The 26,055-nt window shown below is 41.6% G+C and overlaps 1 protein-coding gene and 1 long non-coding RNA gene across 4 annotated transcripts in view; one reads left to right on the forward strand and one right to left on the reverse strand.

Annotated features, from left to right (window-relative positions):
- The window catches only part of LOC140725308 (AMMECR1-like protein), an 87,652-nt gene that overhangs the window by 27,222 nt on the left and 34,375 nt on the right, over positions 1-26,055 (forward strand). The window contains exon 3 of one of the 3 annotated variants that reach the window (XM_073040614.1): positions 4,836-4,870. The exons of the other annotated variants lie outside the window; for them this stretch is intronic. The gene's annotated coding sequence lies outside the window, so the exon portion shown is untranslated. The remainder of the gene's footprint in view (positions 1-4,835; positions 4,871-26,055) is intronic. 3 annotated transcript variants of the gene reach the window in all.
- Positions 17,871-25,307, reverse strand: LOC140725306 (uncharacterized). The gene is made up of 2 exons (XR_012098314.1): positions 22,524-25,307; positions 17,871-19,169 (listed from the first exon to the last, which is right to left on the reverse strand). It is a non-coding gene; the product is annotated as an uncharacterized lncRNA (long non-coding RNA).

Here is a 26,055-nt window from a genome sequence, read left to right on the forward strand (position 1 = left end):
TGAAGAACTACTGTGGCTCTGGGTAACTCATGAGCACTAAGCTTGGCTGTGCTTCAAAGTATTCCCCCAGTCTGCTTTTGGTCTCTCCAAATAGAGGAAACCACATTGGGAACACAAAATGTAGTACATTAGATATGTAGGTGAATCGCTGCTTGGAGGACCATTTAATCCTAGGTTATGTATCTCCTCACACTGCAAGGTATAGAGCTAGTCTTTGCAATTTCTGCCAGCTCCAACAATATTCCATTAGTAGATGCCCTTTGTTATTCTTTAGGACACTATGCCAACCACTTGACTTTTGGTACTTAGTAGAGTAGGAATACAGTTGGGTGGCTGTGATCTCTGTGACCTCCAATACTGTTATAACAGCCGAAAGTAAGCCTGAACAACAATGCCTTATCCACCTGGGTACATGGCAGCCTTCTGAGCAATACAGGTCGAGTTTCATCATCTGCTGTGGCTGATGTGGAAGGCTTAAGAAACGACAGTATACTTGACTGCTTAGCCTCGCACATTTTTCTGTCATACACTTCTTTGTAAGCACTCAAACCATCCTGCACATATGCCCTAAACCTCCATACCCTTTCACAATTAAAGTCATACTTTACTGCAATCATTGCAGTGTTGTCAATCGCAGCAAAAATCTCACGCATTTGCTTCCTGTTCAGTTCCTGGACGATTTCACTTTCAGGCCGTTCGCTACTGCGTTCGGTTTCAATTGTTATCCTTTCCTCTTCATCAGCTCTTCATCTCTCAGTTCTTGGTCATGGGATGCCAAAACCTCTTCAACATCATCTTCATCTTCAACTTCCACAAACCCTTAGCCAAACTCACTATGTCCTTACTTTGTTCACCACAATCGAAACACTTAATTATGTCTAGTTTTACGCTAAGTGTAACACCCTTACGTCCTCTTTTAGGCTTTTCTGATACCTTAGAACTCATCTTGCTAACGAATGCACAAAATAAATCGACATAAAGCACAGATGCTCACAGGCACGTGTTTAAGCAATGCCGGCTAGAATGCAGTTCCGGGGGAGGAGCTTGGCTGATCGGCGAGCGCTGCCTTTTTTCGTAAAAGTGCAACCATCTTCTGTTAGCGAAAACAGGTTACTAATGTAGGTCTTCCGTAACAGCGAGTTGATGTAAAGTGAATGTTCGAAAAACGGGACACCTGTAAAGAGAAAATTAAGAAATCAGAGGTGCAAAGAGACTTGGAAGTCCTCGTGCAGGATTCTTTAAAGGTTAACTTGGTAGTAAAGAAGGCAAGTGCAATTTTAGCATTCTTTTTGAGAGGACTAGAATATAAAAGCAGGGATGTAATGCTGAGGCTTTAAAAGGCATTAGCATTTTGGCTCAGTTTTGCCTTTTTTGTAAGTACAGTCTGCCCCAGTGGGCATCTTCACAACCCTGATGTTAGCATATATTACCCAGAGAAAGCAGAATAATCTGATTTTAATTTTTACATTAACTCGCTTGGTTTCATCCCAACAGAGGTATTCCCATTGTTGTACCATACCCATTCTTTTGCTGCTGAAGAGCTTGTTTTCTTTCATTCTTAGTTCCGTCAAAGCATCTTGGACCTGAAATACTAATGGTTGCCTTTCCATATTTGCTGCAGCATCTGACTGTACCTGGCGTTTTCTGGTTTTATTTTAGATAATCAGCTTCTGAATGGCTTTTGATTTTCACTGATGTTATGGGTATTTGACACCTTGATGAGAATTTTGAATATTTTTCCAAGTTGAAATAACATTCAGTCTGGTTCTGCCTTAAATCTTTCAGTTTTTTTGTGCATTGATTGTTTGTTACTGATTATCCCGACACAACACATGGCAGTCACTAACTTGTAACTGTTTTACCACGTGCTTTTCCGTAAAACAGCCGTACCACTCCTTTCACTATGTTCATTGCAACTGTATCTCTAAACATTTCAATGCAGTGCCTTTAATTGCATTTATTTCCTTAGAAATGTAATAAGAGTACAATCATGTACCTACATAGGTTGTAGTGATCTATATTCTCAACCAGTACGTAACCACCAACAGTCACGTGTTTGTATGAAAGTCTGGGCCTGTAATTTCCCCATATTAATTAAATAAAAAGTTAGTACTTGCATCCTGGTCAATACAAAGCTAATATTACCCTATGATACTTTGCTTCTAATTACCCAGGTGTCCTCCAAGACCTCAACAGCCCCCATTAGGATTTGCAATAATGCAATAAACCCTGTGAAATTCAATGCTAAATCTGTAGTTCAAAATTCAAAGTAAGTTTAATAGCAAAGTGCATATGTCACCATATACAACCCTGAGATTTGTTTTCCTGCAGGCAATCGCAGTAAAGACAAGAAACACAATAGAATCAATGAAAGACCACACCCAATAGGGTGGACAACAACCAATGTTAAAAAAAAATGAACTGCAAATATAAAAAGAGAGGAAAAAATAGATTAATAAGCAATAAATATCGAGAACATAAGATGAAGAGACCTTGAAAGTGAGCCCAGCTCAATGGGAGCAGTTCAGTGATTTGGCAAGTGAAGCTGAGTGATGTTAGCCCCCAGTTCGATGATTGGGGCCCTTGATGATGGATACTGCTTTCCTGCAACAACAATCCGTTAGATGTGCTCAGTGGTGGGGAGGGTTTTACCTGTGATGGACTAGGCTGTATCCACTAAATTTTGTGGGCTTCTCCATTCAAGGGCATTAGTGTTTCTGTACCAGGCCGTGATGCAACCAGTCAGTATACTCTCCACCACACATCTGTAGAAGTTTATCAAAGCTTAGAGGATATGCCAAATCTTCGCAAACTTCTAAGAAAGTAGGGGTGCTGCCGTGCTCTCTTCATAATTTGCCTTGAGTTCTGAACCCAGGGCAGATCCTCTGAAATGATAACACCAAGGAATTTGAAGTTGCTGACCCTCTTTACCCGATTTCCCCACCTCGGCTGAAGACTGGCTCATGAACCACTGTTTATTCCCTCCTTGTCATTGTTAGATTCCTGTTAAAGTCTGCAATTATGTTTGTGATAATGAAGTACAATATTTACATTTACCTTTGTAATCAACACAATAGTTAATTATTTCATTTAGAGCATGTACTTGTAATCAATACCCTAAATAATCCAATTGAAACTTTCTAATTACGTTTATTATTATGCAGTATGTAGTTGGTAATTGCATTATAATGAGAGTTAAAGCTGTAAATAAATTCAAGTATAATCCATTACAAAACCAGTATTTACACTGTTATCCATGAGAATGGCTGTTTTATGTAAATGGCTATTAAGTAGGCAATTACACCCATTATATTTTTAGCAAAAAACATTATTTAGTATAAAATTTGTGATTATCTTATTATCATCATTCTATCTTTCAAAATGAATCATTAACCAAACAATAATCACCTGTCCCGCTATGATAATTTTTTTGTGTTTGATTTTTGTCTGATGGTGAAGAACCATCAGAATATTTTACATTATAATCCAATACATTATACCTCCATATAAATCCAGTTCAGAAACTGCAATTGTTCCATTACAATTCTTATAATTGTCAACACAATAATAATCAACATAAAGGCTATAATTGTATCACACTATAATTCAGTAAACAGCTTCTAATTAAGTCTATAATCCAATATCAAAAACTGTAGTTAACTCCATTGTAATGTATTGTACTCATTGTACATACTCCATATGAAATCTGTAATATTTTTATATAATCTGGTAGGAAGCTGTAATTATCTTCAGATGAATCCTTTATAAAATCTATAATTACGCCTATGTTCCATTACTAAGTGCTTAACCAAGCTTAATTCAGTTGAAAACATCTAACCACAATGACAATTCTAATCACCTCCATTTATAATCTGCATTAAAGCACCACAATGATATCTCTGATCCAGTACAAAGCATGTGAATGTATCTTAATCTGGTATTAAGGCCAAACCTGTTATTAAGCACATTTTAACCTAGTGCAAAGATTGCAGTTACCCCATTGTTTACAATCCAGAATTTGTCATATTCCACAGTAATCCAGTGTAAAGCTTCCGAGGATGTGTTTGAATAATTGAACTGGAAAATTTTAATCACCTACGTGATAAAAATACAGCCCTCAGCAAGATTATTGATTATCTGGTAGTCCAATTGAAGCAGACTACCCACTATGTCTGTGTCTCCTAACAACCACCTATTCGCACTGATCCTACATTAATTTCAATTTCTATTCGCCCTATATTCCCATCAACTCCCCCCACATTCTATCGCTCTTCTATATACTAAGAGCAACTTATAGTTGTCACTAAGCCTACCAACTCGCATATCTTTGGGATGTGGTCAGAAATTGGCGCACCTGAAGGAAAACCTCATAGTAATGAAGGACATACAAACTCCACAATGTTTCAAAAGGATCACCTCTTTTCTAAACTGGAAAGGGAAGGAGCTCAACTGATATAATTATTTTTGCTCCTTAATAAAACAGTCCAATCTTGAACTGCCTCCATTGCAGACTTCTGCCAACTGAAATAAGGACCAAAACTACCGTATGTATGTGCAGAATTCCATTTCTGGCCTTACCATAGTCCTGTTGAGTTCTAACAAGAATTCCTAATTATTGTACTTTAATTTCTTGCAGTACAAACCAAACATTAATTACATTCATAATTGCAACATGCTAATATTTGTGTATGTCCATCTCTCTATTCACAAGTACTTGGACTCTTACCAAAATGAATAACCTTGCATTAGTAATCTTGCCCCCTCACTTTTAACTGATGAAATCCCTTTGCAATCTGTGCCTGCTTTGTAACTTTTCTTCTTCCTTGTGTCAACAGCAAACCAGGATGCACCACAATCTATTGGAGAACCAGTAAGGACACCTCTATGTAAATATGACTGTTTAGTTTTAATCCGATACAAATAGAAACTAATGCAGAGATCTGTAATCCCACCTTTTGTAATTAAAAAAAAAACACACGTAACTATTACAGTTCATCAGAAATTTTAATTACACTAATGTGCAATGTCCATGCTCTTTGAAATACACCAAAGTGCAGTTATACACAAGTAAAATCCAGGGCAACTGTTTTATTCACTTCATTTATAGTCCATGTTAAAACCAGTAATTATCCAATTATGAATGCACAAACCCTACAACTGCTACTTCAAATAACGCAGTGCTTGATGAAGTGGAAGGCATTAAGTTAGAATGTTTGGGGACAAAAGAGGAAAATTTCCATTGAAATGAAGAGGTAGTGCATCCAAAGCTAATCTATTACTCTTTTCAGTTTTCATAGATGCCTTGGCCAGGAATGTAGACCGCAGAACTGTGATAGTTACAAAACTTAGAAAAGTAATTTACTGAATATATTTTTAGACTTCACCAGAGAGAAATAGGCAAAATCATGACAAATATTTAGGAAACAGCGCATTATAAACAATACTCTTTATTTTAAGCTATTTCACTTTTCCCACACTTGCTTTTCAAACCTTTCATGTCTTTTGCCAGCTCTCAGATCAAACCTCTCCCCCATTCTCTGTAACTTAGACTCTCCTGTGCCATTTGCACCCCCAAACCCAATCCTCCTCCTCCCCACTGACTCTAGAGGTAGTTCCCCCATAGCCCAGTGTCTCATTGGCATAAGTGAAGAAACTAGAGCAGCAGGTGGAAATTCACACAGATCTGAGGAGAATGTGTAAGGTCCAAACAGGTAGCATTGTTGGATAGTATTGTTAAAGCAGTGAGGCAGCAATATTGATCATGGTGTGCATATCATCAGACCTTAAATGCAGTAAGGCAAATAGAAAAGGTCAGGAAAGCCCATGATCAGAGTAAAGATGGTTGGGCTAAAGGGCTTTCTTCTGTGTTCACCATATGGCTAGCTTAGTTTTATAATTATAGAATAGATCGAGTTCATGCTTAGGCTTTAGGATACAGTAACTTGGCTTTTGGAGAAATGTGAACAATTCTTCATGCTTTAGCAGGGTAAGAGAGAAACCTACGGGAGCTAATAAGATGATGCATGAAGGTTGGGACTGTTAGACTGAAAAGATTGAGGGCAAAGTTGTACAGATCTTCAAGATGTCAAGAGGATTTGATAGAGTAGATGGATGAAATATTCCATCTAGAAAGTAGATCAGTAACCAGAGATTGGAAATTATTGGCAATAGATCTGGCAACGGATGTTTCCACTCATGGTTCCTGGAACATCCTCTCTGAAAGGTAATGGAAACTAATTCCATAAATCATTTTAAAATTGGAATTGCTTGAGAATGAAGAATTTACAGGGTCACAGACAAATAAAATGGGATGTGCAGCTGGGCATGTGCTCTGAGAAATAATACTGCCAACTTTAAAAACAAAGAAAGAAAAGACGATGAAAGCAAGCTAGGTAAAAATATAGCAGTAAGAGCTTGTACAAATATATGAAAAGAAAGTCCTTTAGTGCATCATCCTTTGAATTAATAATAGGAAATAAAGAAACGAGACTTTGAATAAATATCTTGTAGACGTTTTCATGTTGGAAGGCACTGAAAAAGATTCCAATAATAGAAGAAAATCAGAGATAAATGGAATGGAGGAACATTAAACAATTGCTATCACTGGGAAAAGACATCAGGAAAATTAATGGGAAAATAAATGGTTTAGATGGGGCAGAATTTGTTACGTGTGTCCAGGAAGGATTCCTGAGAAGGTATGCGATCAGGCCTGTTGGGGGGGCAAGCATTTTGGAGTCAGTGACCACAACTGTCTGACCTTTAGCATAGCCGTGGACAGGGATAGGAGCAGATGATATGGCAAATTATTTAATTGAGAGAGGGTGAATTTTGCTTTTAGGCAGGAATTTGGGGGTGGAAATTGGGAATGGATGTACACAGGGAAACGCGCAAAGGAAATGCAGAGGTTGTTTCGGGAGCATTTGTACCACGGTTCTGGATAGGTTTGCCCCATTGAGGCAGGGAAAGGGTGTAGGGTGATGGAACCATGATTGACAAGAGATGTGAAATGTTAGTCAAGAGTAGTGGTTCCCAACCTTTTCTATGCCCCACACCCCTAGGAAATGTTTGATTAATGTTCGCACCCCCTACAAAAGTAATATCACATTTGAAGATGAAGAAGTCTAATTTTTAATTATTGAACCACATACAATACTGCAGGTGAACAAATGGAACTTAAAAAATAAGCTTTTAATTCAGTGCATAAAATGCAAATATAAATTGAAAAAGTAGATTCTAATTTATTCAGAATAAATTGTAAACAGTAAAATCAATCCGAATTGTGAACATAAAATTCAATGACTTCTTTGCTCCTGCTTCTCATTCATGATTTTGTCAAAATGTGGAACTTTCTTGCTGACTGCGATCCGCAGGTCTGCCTGTGGATTCAGTGTGATTCCTAGATTTTGTCTTGATTGACAAAAGAGAGCTGAATCCAGATTCACACAAGTATGTTGTTGCAAATGGAATGAGGACACGGAGTGCTTTTCCACCAAGTCTTGGGAACATATCCAGTGCTGCACACCAAAACTCCTCCAAAGTCTTGCTTTCAAATTGCATTTCTAGAGCTCGATTTGTCCACAAATCAGTAAGATCTTCCTTCAGCTCTTCATCATCTGACATTTTCTCCAAATTGTAGGAATATGGATTCATGATCCATTCTTCTGAAATCTTCAAGTCTCCAGCAGCAAAATATCCATCAAACGATTCTGACAGCATTTCCAAGTGAACCACAATTTCTTCACGCACAGTAGGAGTTATGGATCCAGCATCATCAACCATCTTTTCTAGTGAAGGGAAATTTGAGAGACTGGTTCTTTCCATCCTTCGATGCCAAAGACATAACTTTTCTTTGAAGGCATTCAACTTTTCACAAACCTTCAATATGTTTATCCTTTTTCCTTGAAGAGAAACACTCAGGTCATTCATATAAGTGAAAATGTCAGCTAAGTAAGCCAGCATTTAGGCGAATTCCTGTGATTCCATTGTCCCAACCAGATCACATTCATGGCCCTCCCGAAAAACTTTGATTTCGTCCCGCATTTCAAAGAAGCGGGTTAAAGCTTGTCCTCGTGATAACCAATGGACTTCTGTGTGGAAAAGCAAAACTGAATGCTCACTTCCCAGATCCTCACAAAATGATTTGAAGATGCGATGGTTCAAAGCACGCCCCCTGATCCAGTTGATGATCTTCACACGTCAAAGCATGCCGATGAAGAAAACAATGGGTAACTTGCAAGTCTGGAATCTCCTTTTTCATCAATGCAGAAAAGCCAGATTTATTTCCAAGCATTGCAGGTGCCCCGTCAGTGCACACAGAACCAATGACTTTGATATCTAAATCATGTTTGACAAAGTAGTCTTTCACCAGCTGCATCACATCCTTTTGCAGTTGTGTTTGTTTTCAGATCTTTACAAAACAGGAAATCTTCCTTCACAGCACCGTCGTTGACATACCTCACTAATGTGATGAGTTGACTACAACTGGAGACATCAGTTGACTCATCTAACTGAATAGAGATTTTAAGAGGACTAGCTCTGACATCTGAGATGACTTGGTCCAAAATATCTTCACTCAAATCACTGATTTGGTTGTGAATGACATTATTTGATAGGGGCACCTGCTCAGATTTTTTCCTTGCTTCTTTGCCCAGAATAATTGTTGCCATTTCCAATGCACGTGGCTTGATGAGATCTTCCACAATTGTATGGGGCTTCTTGGATTTGGCCACTTTATATGCCACTTGGTATGAAGCAAGAAGTAGTGGTTTTTCAACAGAAACAAAACCTAATTTTGGAAGAGTTCCTTGTGAATCAAAACAAACTCTTTTGATTTTCAATGACCCAACATCATGTCCTTCAACATCAGCTCCGCCATGCTTGTTCTTGAAGTGCTCTTGAAGCTTGGATGGCTTCAGATTTGAGTTGGAAAACACAACGCTACAAAGAATGCACTGGGGTTTTTGCAAACCATCATTTCCTGTTGTACAAGTGAAAGTGTGTTGTACAAAGTGCGCACAGTCATCATTCTATTTCCTTCTTTTTGACATGATGAAGGGTTAATGAAGGGTTAAGGGTAAAGAGAAAAATATGAGCTAATATGAGAAAAACTATCTGACTAAGTCAGGGATGACTGCTTTACTCAACCAGACATGCCTATAGCAAAGTATCGTGAGAAATATGCTTTTGAATATTATATTACGATATTATCTGCGGTTACAACAAGATAAATTGTCATGTTGAAATGCTACAGGGACACGACACGACTTATTAGGCTACTCTGTACTGAATTTACACACATATTTCTGATGATTACCGGAGATATGAACTCCTACACACGATTCAAAGTCCTCGGTGCTAACCGTGATACCTCTTCAACTAACACAATTCAAAATTATCAACGATTCGAGAAAAAAACCTTTTAAGAGAAGAAAAACCTTTGAAATTCAAAAACTTCTTTAATGCATTGAGACAAATACAAATGAATGTCTTCAGTTGCTTTTTATCAAAATGCGGCTTTTAAAAATTTTATGATTGAATAATTTACCTACTGTCTGCGGGTTTGGTTCTAACGCGGTTATTACCCGATGGTTGATTCGGGATGTATAAAGATTTTGGCATTATGAGATGATTTTTAACTCTGAGATGCAACCTTCTAGCTAACATTGATGAGACTCCTCAACTCTGAGCTGTAACTGCCAGGTAACACTGATGAGACTCCTCAACGCTGACTCGGGCAGCGGGAGACTGGAGTGAGTTTACGTCTCTCTTGCCTCGGGCAGCGGGAGACTAGAGTGCGGACAAACGTTACTACCACTTCTCAAGGCACACTGGCAGTGTGCTGAACGATGACTCATCACTCAAGGACACAAGCCACTCTTTGTCACACCCCCTGAAATCCCATCTTGCATCCCAGGTTGGGAACCCCTGGTCAAGAGGATAAAGAAAGAAGCAAAAAATCTGACAGGGCTCTAGAGAATTACAAGGTATCAAGGAAGGAGCTTAAGAATTACTTGGAGCTGAAGGGGGGAATTAGAAGGCCTTGGTGAGTACAATTAAGGAAAACATCAAAGCATTCCACATGTGAAGAACAGGAACGTGACTAGAATGAGGATAGGACAGATCAGGAATTGAAAAGAAACATTTACTCAGGAGGAAGAAGGAAGCATACTTGAAGTTTAGGAAGCAAACATCAGGCAAGGTGTTGAGAGTTATTGAGGTAGTCAGGAAGAAGCTTGGGAAGGGACTTAGAAGAACTGGAAAGGAACATAAGAAGGACTTTGTGTGTAGGATTATGGAAACCCCCAAGGCATTTACATGTACTTGAAGAGCAGGAGAATGTGGGTAGGACTGTTCACAGTTAAAGGGGTAAACGTACCTGAAGGTGGAGGAAATTCTTAATGAGTACTTTGCTGCATTGTTCACTAGGGATAGAGACTGACGAAGGTGAAGTCAGTGCCAAAGAGGCTAATGTGCTGGAGGCATGTTGAGGTTAAGAAGGAGGCAGTGTTAGAGCTTCCCTGTTAGAAAGTCCCTGGGCCTAGACAGCATATACCCCAAGTTACTGCAGGAAGCAAGGGAGGAGATTGCTGCGGCATTGGTGATGCCTCCCTGGCCGCAAGAGCAGTACAGATGGGTTGGAGGATGGCAAATGTTGTTCCATTGTTAAAGAAGAAGTAACAGGATAAACTTGTGAATTATAAACCAGCGAGACTTACATCATTGGTGGGCAAGCTTCTGGAGAGGATTTTTAGGGACAGGTTATACAAGCATTTGCAGAAGTATAGTCTTATTAGGGATAGCCATCATGGCTTTGTGAGGGGCAGGGCATGCCTCATGAGTCTGGTTGAGTTTTTTTGAGGAAGCGACAAAACTAATTGATAAAGATAGAGCGGTGGATGTGGTGTATGTCGATTTTAGTAAGGCATTCGACAAGGTTCTCCTTTGTACTTTCATTCAGAATGTTAGGAGGCATGGGAGCTTGGCTGTGTGGATTCAGAATTGACTTGCACATAGAAGACAGAGGGTGGCGTTATGGAACATATTCTGCCTGGAGGGTGGTGACCAATAGGGTTTACATGGACCCCTGTTTTTTGTAAATTTTTTTGTAAGTAACTTGGATGGGGAAATGGAGGGATGGGTTAGTAAATTTTGCATATTGCAAGAAGGTTGGTGGTGTTGTGGATAGTGTAGAATGTTTTCACTAGTTGCGACAGGATATAAATGGGATCAGAGCTGGATGAAGAAGAAGCAGATGGAGTTCAATCTGGAAAAGTGTAAAGTGATACACTTTGGAAGTTTGACCTTGAAGATGGAGTACAAATGACAGGATTCTTAGCAGTGTGTAGGATAGAGGGTTCTTGGGTCCAAGTCCATAAACTCCTCAAAGTTGCTGTGTAAGTTGAGAGGGTGGTTACAAAGATGTGTGGTGTGTTGGTCTTCATTAGTTGGGGGGATTGAGTTCAAGATCCACGAGGTAATGTTGCAGCTTTATAAAACTCTGGTTAGACCACACTTGGAGTATTATGTTCAGTTCTGGTTCTCTCATTATAGGAAGGATATGGAAGCTTTGGAGAGGATGCAGAGGAGATTTACCAGGATGCTGCCTGGATTAGTGGGATAGTGCTTTTCTTTTGGAGCGAAGGTGGTTGAGAGGTGACTTGATTAAGGTGTATTAGATCATGAAAAGCATAGACAAAATGGATAGCCAACACCTTTCTCCCAGGGCAGTAGTGGCCAATACCAGTTGATATGTGTTTAAGGTGAGTGGAGGAAAGTTTTAGGGGAGACTAAAACTTGTTATAGTTTTTCAACAAGGATTTGCCCTTTTAAGATAGAGATGAAGAAGAAGATTATTTTTTCTGCTCACATGATTGTGAAACAGTGTGCTACAGATCATGAATCATTGTCCAAGCCAGCCTCAACTATAATTATATTGTTGTTCTACTGGGAATGGAGAACAAACGAGGAAGTGGAGTTGAGGCTGAGGTTACATCAGACTGACTGATAGAGGTGGCTCATTGGGCCTAATTCTGTTGCAATTCCTTATGTCATTAATTTATGATGTCTAATTATCATAGAAACATGCATTGTAAATATTGTAATTACAGCTCAACACAGGAAAGACTGTCTAGTATATGGATGTTAATTGCTCATTATAATCAATCATAAAGCTTGTATAATCTAATATAAAATATGCAATTACTCTTTGAAGTGATTCAATAGAGGGTGCAACTTCATCACAATAATCATATCTTCAAATAACAGTAAATATCCTGTATAATCTGGAAGAATATCTGTAACTATTCTCATAAAATGAGTGAAAATTGTCTGTGTAATCCAGCCCATCCTTTAATTACCTCATTACGATGAGGTACAATCCCATGGTGAAGAACACGCCAGTACAAAACCTGTAAACACTGCCCATATAATTCAGTTCGAAGCTTTCAATTGCCTGTATAATCCATTAGAAGAGCTGTAATTATCTCCTCATTATAGAGCAGGTGCAGAAATATTCATTATAATTCAATGTAATTACCTTTGTTATATTCTGGTACAAAATGTCTCATCAAAAACATTTGCAATAAAATTGTAATCAAGTGTGAAGTCAGTAATGACATAATTGGGGTACACAGTAGAAAGGTTGTAACTGTCTTCATTTTAATCTGTTATGTAGTGTGTAATCACACCTCTGAATAACCCAGTACCCAGTGAGATCTGCTGCTGCTGTAGCCCATCCACTTCAAGGTTCAATGTGCTCTTCTGCATACCACCGTTGTAATGCTTTCCGGTCAGCTTGCATCAGCCTCTCCATGCTCCTCTGACCTCTCTCAGTAACGAGGCATTTTTGTCTTCAGAACTGTTGCTCACTGGCTATTATCACACTATTCCCTGTAAACTCTCGAGACTGCTGTGTGTGAAAATTTCAGGAGATCAGTGGTTTCTGAGATACTCAAAACACCCGTCCTGTCACCAACAATCATTCCACAGTCACTTGGATCCCATTCTTCCCCATTCTGATGTTTGGTTTGAACAACAGCTGAACTTCATGACCATTTCTGCATGCCTGTCTGCCAAAGTAGGCCAAAAGGAAGTATTTCTCTTAAAACTGCATAATAAATACTCCATAATACTTGTGCAATTAAAACCAAAGACCAGCAGAATTCTATCTATTATGTGTCTATTAGTACCCAGTGGTGGGTTCAAGTTTGACATTGCTCTGGAATTTTTGTTAGTAGTAGAAATTTGCAAAGGGTCGGTGATTCAAGATTAGTGCAGGATGTGTGCATTGCTTTCCAATATATATATTTTAGAAAGAGCTTTTAAAGAACTGGGTTGCAAAAAGAGCTTTTGGTAGTTGGCTTATTATTGCCATGTGTACCAAGATGCAGTAAAAAACTTTGTTTTGCGTACCATCCATATAGATCATTCAAAACATACTGCAAGTTCATCAAGGTAGGATGAAAGGAAAAACAATAACATTGCAGAATGTACTGCTAGTTACTGGCAGACAGTAAGCTGCAAAGCCTACAATGGGGTAGGTTGTGAGGTCAAGAGTTCATCTATCATAGCTGAAGTGCATTCAGGAGTATCTTGGCCTTGAGTTGAGTGGTACCTGCAGAACAACTAATGCTGTTTCCCATGGACTCCAGTTATTTAAAGGACCATAGTAAGTTTTTGCTTGGATCTTTCCCCCATACTCTACTAGCACACAACTTTCATCACACACTGCTTATACATTACAGCCTCAATAAAAATTCTGCTGTCTAGGCTTGTTTCCAGAGGGCATTTAGAAAGGCTTAACGCTTGCTGGATGACAAAGAAATGACAATATCAGCCTCAGCAGGAAACAAGTGACAGTGGTGTAGAACGGTTCTTCATTCAAGATGAAGACACTTGATCCCTTCTCTATTCCAAAATATTCTATTTTATTTTGGATTTCCAGTGCTTGCAGATTTTTGATTTTCTTTCATGTTTTCATATCAACGCTTATCACCAAGACTTACCTCATTGAGATCTATCATCTCAAGTGTTGCCTTGGATGTGACTGGACTGCTTTCCCCTCACAGCTGAAGTTGTCATCACCCTACGCTTTCTCCCTTTTGGGACTATTTAGGTTGCTGTGCCTGGCTATGACACATCTCACGGTTTGCTGCTCACAGCTGCACTGGAAAGGCTGCCCAACTTTTCAACAGCAAGGTGAGGCTTCAGTAATGAAAAGAGAAATTGCTGGAAACACTCCACAGGTCAGACTGCATCTGTGGGAAGTGAAAGAGTTAATGTGCCTTGTCAAAAAGCCTTTTTTCAACCTAAAACATTACCTTTGTTTCTCTTCCCAAGTTTTGATCATTTTCTCTGTTTACAGATGTTGGAAAAACTGAATTTTTTTTTAAGATTTCCATCTGCAGGGTGAGGCACTATCTTTTCTCACAGCCCTCAAGAGCTGTTCTGTAAGCAGTCATTTATATTGCATTAAAATTGCAATCACATGTCCAATATTCCATGATTTGCTAGACTTGCAGGCTTCCGTAGAGATACTGTAGGTACATATACACTGCAAACATGTACCTTTAGAGCTCATCTTCATAATCCTAGTACTATAAGCAGGGCTTCAAGTGTAGTCTAACTAAGTATTGGTACTCCATTCTCTTTGCCTTACAGACCAACATTCCATTTGCCTACCTAATATTTATTACTTACAAACAAGACTGTTCACACAGTATAGAGCATGAAGTTAACCAATAAAGGAATTTTTCCATGGTCAATTCAAAGAACCGTTCATATCTTCTTCATTCAGTGGATCACAGCTGCTTATCACCTGTCAGGTGTCATATGGCCCTTGAAGGAAGGATTTTCTACTGTACGGAATCGGCGGGGTGGATGTTGTGTGGTGTACTGTGTGGAATCGGGGCGGATGTGCGGTGTACTGTGTGGAATCGGCAGGGTGGATGTTGTGCGGTGTATTGTATCAGCATGGTGCACGTTGTGTGATGTACTGTGCGGAATTGGCAGAGTGGAGCAGCGATTAGTGCTGCTTACTTGTGCCGTCTGGGACCCATGGTGCATCCTCTCATGGATGCGGAGTTTGCATGTATTTCCTGTGATATCGTCTGTTTCCTTGGAAACTGCAGTTTCCTTCCACATCGTGAAGACTTGCTGGTAGGTTACAAACAGAATGAAGTCTTCAGGTGCCGGAAATCCAAAGCAGCACATAAAATGTTGGAGGATCTCAGCAGGTCAGGCTGCATCCATGGAAATGAAATGGAAATAGTTGATGTTTCGGGCCAAGTCCCTTTATCAGGACTCGGGTGGAACAAGATGGGAAGTCAGAGTGAAAAGGCGGGTGGAGGGGAGGATGATGTGATAGGTGGTAGGTGATAGGTGTAGCTGGGAGAAGGGGAGGAAGTGAAGAGCTGGAAAGTTGATTGGTGAAAGTGGTAAAGGGCTGTGGGAGGGACAATCTGATGGGAGAAGATAGAAGACCATGGAAGAAAAGATAGGAGGAGATGATATGAGCTGTAAGAGGGGAATGGGAATGGTGGTGGGGGGGCCAATTACCTAAAGTTCGAGATATCGATCTTCATGCCAGTTCTGATGGGGTCTCTTTTCCAGTCCTGATGAAGAATCTTGGCTCAGAATGTCAGCTCTTTGTTTTCTCTTTTCAATAGATGCTGCCTGCCCTGCTGAGTTCCTCCAGCATTTAGTGTCTTTTGCTGGTAGGCTAGCTGACAGCTGTAAATTATCCCTTGGTGTAGGTCAGTGGGAAATCTGAATGGAAACTAAGTTGATGGGCAAGTGTGAGAAAACAAATTGCAGGGTTATAGGGAAATAGAATGGGACTGATGGAATTGCTCTGCTGGGAGCTGCATGGGCTCTGGGTCAAATAGCCTCTTCCTATGATGTGATGTGTGATTTGAGTAAGGCTGTCTGGTGGGCTGTATTATAGAGGTAGTTTATTTTCACTACTGCTTATACAGGACCTCTCACAGCATAGCTCGAGGTTTTCCACCATTTTAATGCCCCTCCTCTACTGAGAGATCATGGAACAGAGATTCAGGGAATCAAAGGGCATGTTGCAGTTCTTCAAGGAGGCTTTGAGAACATCTTTGAATCTTTTTCTCTCTGAAACATCTGTTCATCTCATTTTCATATTTTCTTATTTAGAAATACACCGTTGAACAGGCGCTTCTAGCCCAATAAGCCACACCACCCAGCACCATCACTAACCTAACCAAAGGAGAATTTACAATGACCAATTAGCCTACCAACTGGTAGGTCTTTGGACTGTTGGAGGAAACTGGAGCACCCAGAAGAAACCCACATGGTCATGGAGAGAACGTAAAACTCATCACAGACAGTGGTGGGAATTGAATCTGGGTCGCTGGTACTGTAAAGCGTTGTGCTGACCACTATACTACCCCATACATTGCATCAAAGCGTTGTTTGTAATATTTTCCAAGCTGCTAGCTTGCAATAGATGGCAGTTGTGATACTGTATGGGTATCCAACTGTGGAAGTTTAATTCAATGGTATGAGTAATTAGCCATTAGCTCCTTTTCAATACTTTCTTCCCTTGTGATCTGTAAATGCTTCATTCATTGACAGTGTTTGTATTTGAAATGTTCTGTATGTAGGTTTGCTTCCCGAAGGAAAATTTAGCTGTAATGATGAATGAGATTGTGGAAAGGGGGAATGAGGGGCATACCTGTGAGTTTGCAGATATCCTCAGCTGCCCTATTGTTTAGCACTTGCATATCTTTGATAAATAAATTTAATTGCTATAATTATAGACATGAATAGAAGTGGGGTAAAGCAAGATTTCCATAGTTGTTCCTCTGAATTGCATGCTACTTCTATCCTTTGTTGCTGGAGGTAGCAGTTGTGAGAACTGCTGGTGACACTTAGCACAGTTGGAAAACTGAAGACCTGGGGATGTCTGGTATGGTGGATTGATAGAGAGGACAGTAGTGGAGAAGTTGATGACTGAGTCTCTGAGTCGAGTCATTGCCAGTGTGTGTGAGAGAACACAAAAAGGGGTTAGAGGATGTTGTGGAAGCTGTGTGTGTCAGAGAGAGAGAGAGAGCGAGACCAAGGGAGCAAATGTCTATTTTAAAGGCCTTTTGATAGCTCAGTCATAATGTAATTTACCAGAAACGACAGAATATGATGAGTACTTCAAATGGAAGAACAAACGTGATTATAGCATTTCTCTGAGTGTAAGGTGTTGGATGAACCATTGGATCTCTTCACAACCAAGACAAAAAAGGCCTGGGTTACACTATTTTTGTATCTTCTTGTCGCCACCACTGTCCTTGATGTGGATTCTTGTGACATTCTAGAAGTTTCAGTGATGTACTTCTGCTTAGGACCTCATGACTCTGAGATTATTCATTGAAGAACTGAGTAAACAGAACACATCTATTCTCTTGTTCTCTTTTTCATCCTTAGTGACCTGGGCCTCCATTGAAGTTGAGCAACTTTCATGGATGGTTTAATTAGCTAAGGAAGCTTTCTAGTTCCACTTCCTCTTTATACAAATCTAAAGTGTTCATGTTAAGTTGAGTCCTTCTATCATGCTGTTAGCCACTAGGCTACAAACAGGAACGGTGGCAGAAAACCACATTTGTTAATGTGTGGACTGAGTTGCTGACTTGAGGGTGGGGGGGGGGGGGGGTACAGAAAGCAGGAGATGGCATCACCTCTGGAAAACTAGAAGCCAACGATGAGTTGGCAAGTGGCACCACACCTTTACATCTCTTGCAGTGGATGAGAAGGTTGCCTCTCAACCAGCCTTAATGAACAGAAGATGTGGAAATGTTCAGCAAGTTGAGCTGTTAAAGTTGAATCTGAATAAAACTCTGGAGACCGGCTCCTTATTGTCACCACAGTTTATTGCACACCCTCCTTCAGGAGTTTGAGACCCAGTTGTCAAAGGGAAGGCACGTAAGCACTGCCGTCATCTGACAAGTGGACTGACTTAGTCAGGTTACCACTGTATATTTATACATAGTAAGCCCCATTCATTACTATTGCAAGATGCCAAGTCTGTTGGTGCAAAACTTAGTTACAGATAAGAGAGTCCACTGAATCAAGGTTTAATTATAGATGGATTTGCTGTCCAGTCATAGTATTCATCAATTCCCAATGTCTCTCTGCCAATTAAAAAGCAACCAGTATAAGTCAGTTATTTTTCTAATTGCTGAAGACAGAGTTTATTTCAGTTCAAAAATTCCTGTTCAGTCCCAATTATTCTTTTAGCCAGAGGTTACTTAGGTTCGAACTGATTTTTTAAAATATATCCTCAATTCCTCATTCCCTCTTTATCATTTCATGATAACTGTCAGGGCCCAAAGGTTACAATTGGATCCCATCTGCTGGCAGTTTCCCTTGGGAGCCATATATAGGCCTGATTTCCATACACCCAGTGGGTGCTATTTACCAGCTGGGGAGGGTCTGCTGTGGTATAGGTGGTACAGCTGCTATTTCCCAGAAAGACTGCATCTTCCCCTCCCTGGAAGTTACAGTAACAGGTGACATTTACCACTCTGCTGCTGGGCACCTGCAGTTATGGCCAGGATGCATGTCCATTTGGTGGGGGCCTGAGATACCATCCCTCAAAACACTGATGCCACAGTCATCTCCGACTGGACTACAGTTCCTGGACTCACTTCCCCGGGTGTTATTTGAGAAAGCCCAGGAGAGAGTTCCTCACTCTGACTGAGCGGGATTACTGACATTGGAATCGTAGTTTTACCATGCTGCGGAATTGTGGCACAAACCCAGCAGGCCCCTAATTCTACCAGTTTGGCATAAGTGTGACAGAGTCAGAAAGGTGTTGACATGGGGACCCTGGATTTTGGGGTGAGCCCTCTGAGACATAAGCACGAACACCACTATCAACCAATACATTTTCCTTCAGTCCGAAAGAGTCCTTCTACTCAGTTCCTTCAGTAACACGTTTGCAATCTGTTCAATGTATACACTGAGATTGCCCCTTCAGTTTCACAGCCGTGGGAGTGGTCAGTAACACCTGATACGGTCCTCTCCACCGAAGTCCGAGTTTCCCTCGATCCCAGTTCTTGGTCGGGACAAAATCCCCGGGTTCTATGGTGGGATAGTTGCTCCTCTCTGATGGGGTAGTTCTCTTCCTTGTCGTACCTGCGAATGTAATGCTTGGAGAATTTTGGTTAGTTGGCATACATATATTTCCCCATCTCTTCCCTCAGGGTATGCATATCCAATTTTGCTGGTAGACTTTCTGGGAGCAATGGTACACAAGGTCTTGGGCCCCAGGGTGTCCTCATGGGCCATCCATAAATGATTTCAGCTGGTGACAACCCTATTTTCCCCTGTGGACTACCCCTCATGTGGAATAGGGCTAATCAGAGTCCAGCATCTCTGGCCCATGATAATACCTTCACAACAGTCATAGCAGTATTATTGGTAGTTGGAATATCTTCAATCCATCTGCTAAACTCATCTATAATAACTAAGCAGTATCTATAGCAATGTACTCTAGGCAATTCAGTAAAATCAACTTGTAGACATGAAAAAGGTCCACCTGGGAAGAGAGTCATACCTGGTGTGCAGGGTACAGGTTACCAACCATTCCCTCCTTTCCCAGGTGTGTACAATCATGTATATAATCGACCAGTATTGGCAAAGACTGTGTAGGAACACAAACCTGTCCTGGTGGGGTGATCCAAAGGCCTAGGTCGGGATCTTTCTGGCACCCCATCTGGGACCACAATTTGCGCTCCTCAGAGGCGTCCCCCTGAAAAGTACGTACCTCCGGCATGCTTGGCAAACCTGTTCTGCTTAAGTCACGGAAAGTTGCTTGACGGGAACCCGAGGGGACTACAACTACCGAGGGTGGTGCTGCACTTTTCGCTGTCTTATCTGCTAAAGCATTGCCTTTCATGACCCGGTTGGGCATGTGGGTGTGGGCCGCACATTTAATAATAGCCAAAACTCGAGGTAGCTGCAGAGTGGTGAGTAAGTTGTTTACAAAGGTGGCATTACTAATGAGGTGGCCAGAGGAAGTCAGGAATCCCTGATGTTCCCAGAGAGCCCCATAGTCATGTACAATTCCAACTGCATAACGCGAGTCTGTGTAAATGTTCGCACATTTGTCTGTTGCTAGGATACAGGCACAAGTCAGAGCAAACAATTCAGCCTTCTGGGTTGAGACAGCTGCTTCAAAAGAGGCCTGCTCAATTACTTCACTGTCCGTCACTATCGCATCGCCAGAATATCGTTTTCCTGCTGGATCCACAAAAGAGCTTCCATCCTCATAAAATCTTGCCGCGGGCTTGAGGGGGTTTTGCGGAATGGATGAGAGAGTCTGTCCTCCTTTCACGGTCATCCGGGGGTGGGGGGGGGGGGCAGTTGGTGCGGCTGACTTCATGGTCTGAAATTGCCCAGAGATGGGGTACAATGTCTTGGGTTCGGTCAATATTAAAAGAGTGTCTTATTAGATGTTCCGTCTTTACCTCAGACTCCTTCCAGTATCAGAGTTGGCCCGCAGGCAAATCTTGCCAGTCTCCTTTGGTGCTGGAGGCTTGTTTTGTCAGGGTGTAGGCAAGGAACCCTAGGCTCTTTGGCTTCTCCCACCCGCATGCCACTTCTGCAGGCTGGAGGAGACCATGTACCACATGTACATGGAGTGTGCGAGGCTGCAGCTTCTTTTTGCGTATTTGTGTGGGCTGCTTCTCGCCTTCTGGCTGCATTTTAGCCCCACCCTATTTATATATGGTCATCCATTAAGGAAGGGGGCATGGAGGGATGAGGATGTCCTAGTCAACTTGCTCCTGGGGCTGGCGAAATCCGCCATCCGAGGGTCTTGGAAACGGGTGGCGGGAGGATCTCCCCCAGCAGACTGCCTCGCAATGTTTAGAGGGTATGTTCGTGCCCGGGTAAATATTGAAAAAGAACACGCGCAGTCCACAGCGACGTTAGAGGAGTTTCGAGACCGTTGGGCTCCGCGGGGTGTAAATGCCATCGTGGATAGAGATGGCAACATTTTGGTGTAATGTCTATTGTCTATTTGTAGTGAAGTAATTGTGTTTGCCACTGTTTTGTATATATTTTATAGCACCGATATTTGTAATAAAGGATTTTGTAAAAAAAAAAAGGCTCTTTGGCTTGAACCCAGGGCAAACCTTAACTGTGGTATGGGGAACCACCAGTCCTGTCTGTTGCCAAAGGAAATCCGGAACTTCGGCCAGCAATGCACTGCCCTCCCTTCCTTTAATCTCTCCAATCACTGTGACTGGGAACTTCTGTCCCTCGAGGGGTGCATAATATTGGCTTTCCTTAGTTGAGCACCCCATGGGGTCATAGCACAGGGTTACATGGGGGTCGACCGCTGGCAGAGGGGGTTCAAACGAAGTGGTGTCCAGATTAGGTGCCCACCACTGGGGGTTCGGTAACTGGGGAAGCTGCCGGTTGTTCACTAGTCCCAGGGTGATACCCTTGTCCGTGCATAGAACACTGACATTCCAACGGACAGAGCAAGTCTCTCCCTGCTAGATCACACCCCAGACTGGTGGTGACTGTAAATGAAACCTCACACTGGTTCCCCTGGAATTCCACCTGCAGTGGCTGGGTATGTGAATACTTATGTACCGTGCCTTCGAACCCAGACAGAGTGATTGTAGCGTCTGATAGCTGGAATCCCTGTTACGATACTTTTTCCTAATCGAGAGTGGTTGTGGTTGCCCCCATATCAATCATAAATGGAATTGGAATTGCAGCAACTTGCAATATTACATTGGGCTCTTCCTGAGGGGTGGTACTCATGGTAAGAAGCATCCTTGCTCGTCAATTTCTAAATGGGTTGTTGTCCCCACCTGTCCCTTGGTAGATTTTTGTCCCCGTTTCTGATCCCCAGATGTAGCCCGCTCGCGTCCTTCTTCCCCCTGAACATATTCACCGTTAATATTAGTTCCCTTCAGGGTTGATCGGGATTCGAAAGCCGGGTCCCAATAATATGTCAAAGCTCGTCACATTCGATTTCAGTCATTGTCAGGCCAATCCTTATTATTTGTTTTAATCATGTTGTCTAACTTAATTGGAGCAGTAAGACATTAAACTGGGGGGACAGATTCCCATTATTAAAGGCTTGGCCTCCTGCGAAAGTGCCCTAGCAGGTCACAAATCGCACCCAATAGTCTGGTCCTGATTCCCCAGGCTTAGGTTTGCATTCAAGTACTTTAGTGATGTTTACCGGTTGTTGGAGAGCCCTCTCCAAGGCTTGAATGCAGGTTTCCCCCACTATTCGAAAGTAGAGCATTCCTGAAACGGTTTGTAAGCCAGAATGTCGTAAAGTGAAGAAACAATTACCATTTATTTATATGGGAAAGATTTGTGAGTGTTCACAGACCCAAAAAATAACCTATCAAATCATGCCAAATAACACATAAAACCAAAAATAATAGTTACATATAGTAAAAGCAGGAATGATCTGATAAATACACAGCCTATATAAAGTAGGAATAATGTATGTACGGTGTAGTTTCACTTACTGGAATCGGGAAGACAGCACACTAATGATGGTTTGTTAGGCTGAGTTGTCGGAGGTTGGGGTGGTGGGGCATTGGGGTGTCATCTCATCGTCATCTGTTTCCATCAGGGCAGGCAGGTCACCTTCTTCTATGTCTGCCTGCCTCGAAGTTGAAGGTCGAGGTTCGTCATTCATTCTCATTATGGATTCCCACTTGTAACTCCTGATAGGTTTGGTATCTCAATTCTGCCTTCCATTTCCGCCCCTCATCAGCTGAGAGAATCATGCAGCAGAGACCGAATAAATCTCGCGGGATTGCATTAGACATTTGTATAGTACTGCGGACACACTGAGCAAACTGTGCTGGTTTTTCTTTTCTATCTGGGGCCTGATTCATGATCGTTATCATTTCTTGAAGCTTCCAAGGTGCATACACAGGAATTACTGAGGGCTGTCCCTCCTCTGCTGCTTGTGGGTTGGGCACCATTCGGGTGGGCAATTGTCTTGGAGGAGCCATTAACTCTGGGGTTTTATTAGATTCTTCCCTCCCTGTCTCAGAATAATCCTCTGTATTCCCTTTTTGGATCTTGGTATAGAGAGCCTCCCCTTCCCTGCTGCCGCTGTTTAACCCGAGTGGCCACCGTATCTGAATACTGGGAGGATTAGGGTTCGGGAGCACTGGGTGCACTTGGCCTCTGGTCAGGTGGGGGGCTACAGTGGGTGCCCACTCATCTCTATAGTTGCTCTATAACCTACTGAGTATTTTCAGCATTTTTTGGTTAGAATCAGAACCAGATTTATTATCACTGGTATATAATATATCATGAGATTTGTTGTTTTGTGGCAGCCATACTGTGCAAGACAAAAAAAAATTACTATAAGTTCCAAAAAAGTGTAGAAGATGAATAATCTTCACTGCTCCCTGTTACAATGATGGTGAGAATTTGGTAAGGACCTAAAAGTACCTGGATTACAGACTTGAGTTGAGCACCAACACGGAGGCTGTGTACAAGTAGGGCTAGAGTGGCCTCTACTTCCTGAGGAGACTGAGGTCCTTTGGAATATGCAGGCCTTTCCTCCACGTGTTCTACCAGTCTGATGTCTCCAGTACAATCTTCTATGTGGTGTTGTCCTGGAGCAATGGCGTCAACAGGCTCAACAGACTGATCAGAAAGGCCGGCTCTGTTGTAGGAGTCAAACTGGACATACTGGATGCTGTGGTAGAAAAAAGGACCCTATGGACAATGTTTCTCACCCTCTGCATGCCACCTTGGCTGAACAAAGAAGCACTTTTAGTGATAGACTAGGACAACTGTGCTGCACCAAAGAATGCTAGATGAGGTCATTCTTGCCCTCGGCCATTAGACTCTATAGTCAACCTATAGCTGGGCAAGTGATGACTCCCTCCTGTTAGACTGTTCAAGGTAGCTTATTTTTTATTCTTTCTTACTTCTCTTCTGATATTTGTATATCTATATACTTGTAATGCTACTGTGATGCTGTAATTTCCTTTGTGATCAATAAGGTATCTATCTAATAAGATGGTGTTCATGGACTGTCCAGAAATCTGATGGTGGAGGGGTAAAAGCTGTTCTTAAAATATTGAGTGTCAGTGTTCAGGCTTCCTCGATGGTAGTAACTCAAAGAGGGCATGGTGAGGGTCTTTAACGATAGATGCTGCCTTCTTAAGGCACTGCCTCCTGAAGATGCCCCATGTGATGGAGTTGGCTGAATCTACACCCTTTGCAGCCTCTTCGATTTTGTACATTGGAACCTCCATACCAGACTGATGCAACCAATCAGAATGCTCTTCACCATTCTGTGAAATTTCACCATTTCTGTGGAAATTTGAAAGAGTCTTTGGTGACGTACTTTATTTGGAGCCTGAAGAGATTTGGTAAGCCACTGCCATGTTGTCTTCTGATTACATTAATGTTTTGGGCCCTGGATAAATCCTTGAAATGTTGATGCCCAGGAATTTGAAGTTGCTCACCCTTTCCACCACTGACCCCTCAGTGAGGACTGGTGTGTGTTTTCCTGACTTCCCCCTTCCTGAGGTGCACAATCAATTCCTTAAGAGGCACAGTAGCGTAGCAGTCAGCACAAAGCTTTACAGTGCTAGCGGTCAGTTGGAAGATCAAGGCTCAGTTCCCATTGGTGTCTGTAAGGAGTTTGTACTTTCTCTCCGTGACCATGTAGGTTTCCTTCCACGTTCCAAAAACATTCGGGTTAGGGTTGGTAAGTTGTGGGCACCCTATGTTGGTGCCGGAAGCATGGCGGCACATGCAGCTGCCCCAGTAAACTGTTAATCATTCACACAGATGCTGCATTTCATTGTGTGTTTCGATGTTCATTGGCGAATAAAGCTAATCTTCATGCTGAGTGCAAGGTTGTTGGCAGACCATTCATAAGCTGATCTACCTCAGTCCTGTAGGTTTCCTTGTAGCTATCTGAGATGTGCCACAACAGTGGTGTCATCAGCAATTTTATAATGATGTTTGAACTGTGCCTAGCCATTCTGTCAAGAGGGTAAGTGTGCATCCTTCAGGTGCACCTGTGTTAATTGTCAGCAAAGAGTAGTTGTTATTAGCATTCTGAACTCACCATAGTGTCTGAAAAAGGGAGCCAAGAGTCTAGTTGCAGAGGGAGGTACGCAGCCCAAGTGATGAAGCTTGTTGATTCGTATTGAGGGGTTGATGGTGTTGAGCACCAAGCTGCAATCTGTAAAAAGCAGCCTGACATGTTCTGCTGTTTCTTAAGTGCCTCAAAGATGAGTGGAGAACAAGGGAGATTACATCTGCTGTAGACCTGTTGTGGCAGTAGGCAAATTGTGAGACACTCTACTCTAGGTGCAATCTCATCAAAGATTTTCTATTTTCGTGGTATGACATCTTCCCTCCTATACTCAAATCCTCTTGTTTTATTTTAATATTACTCTCCTAATAACTTGCTGTACCTGCATATTAGCTTTCAGTGACTTGTATCTAAGGGCACCTGATTCATATTGAGCATTTTTCAGTCCCATCACCATTTGAACAGAAAGAAGTCTGCTTTTCTGCTTGTGCAGTGTAGTGGTGACCTTTCTTCACATTGTATTCCATTTACCATGCATGTGTCTATGCTCTTGACACAGTTTTACCTCATCCTGCCTGATCACAATCTCACAGGGTTTTGTATCATCAGCAAACTTAGAAATAAGACATATTGCCTCATCAGTCAACTGTTATAGATTGTGAATAACATTGATTCCTGCAGTTCTGTTTAGTCACAGCCTAAGAATGATCCATTTATTCTCACTTTTAACCAATTCTTACACCCTTTGAGTATGTTGCCCCCAATTCTCTGTGCTTCACCTTTGCTGACTAATCTCTTGTGCAGTAACTTAATCAACTTTCATGCCCTGATTTCCTCCTTTTCTATTCTACTAGTCATATTCTCAAAGAACTCTAATGGATTAGACAAACTTGGTTTTCTTTTCATAAAGCCCTGTTCACTCTGCTCTATCCTATCATCTGTTTTAGATGTTTTGTTCCTATATCATCCATTATAGTTTA

Source organism: Hemitrygon akajei, chromosome 3, assembly GCF_048418815.1.
Source record: "Hemitrygon akajei chromosome 3, sHemAka1.3, whole genome shotgun sequence".
Lineage (NCBI taxonomy): Eukaryota > Metazoa > Chordata > Chondrichthyes > Myliobatiformes > Dasyatidae > Hemitrygon > Hemitrygon akajei.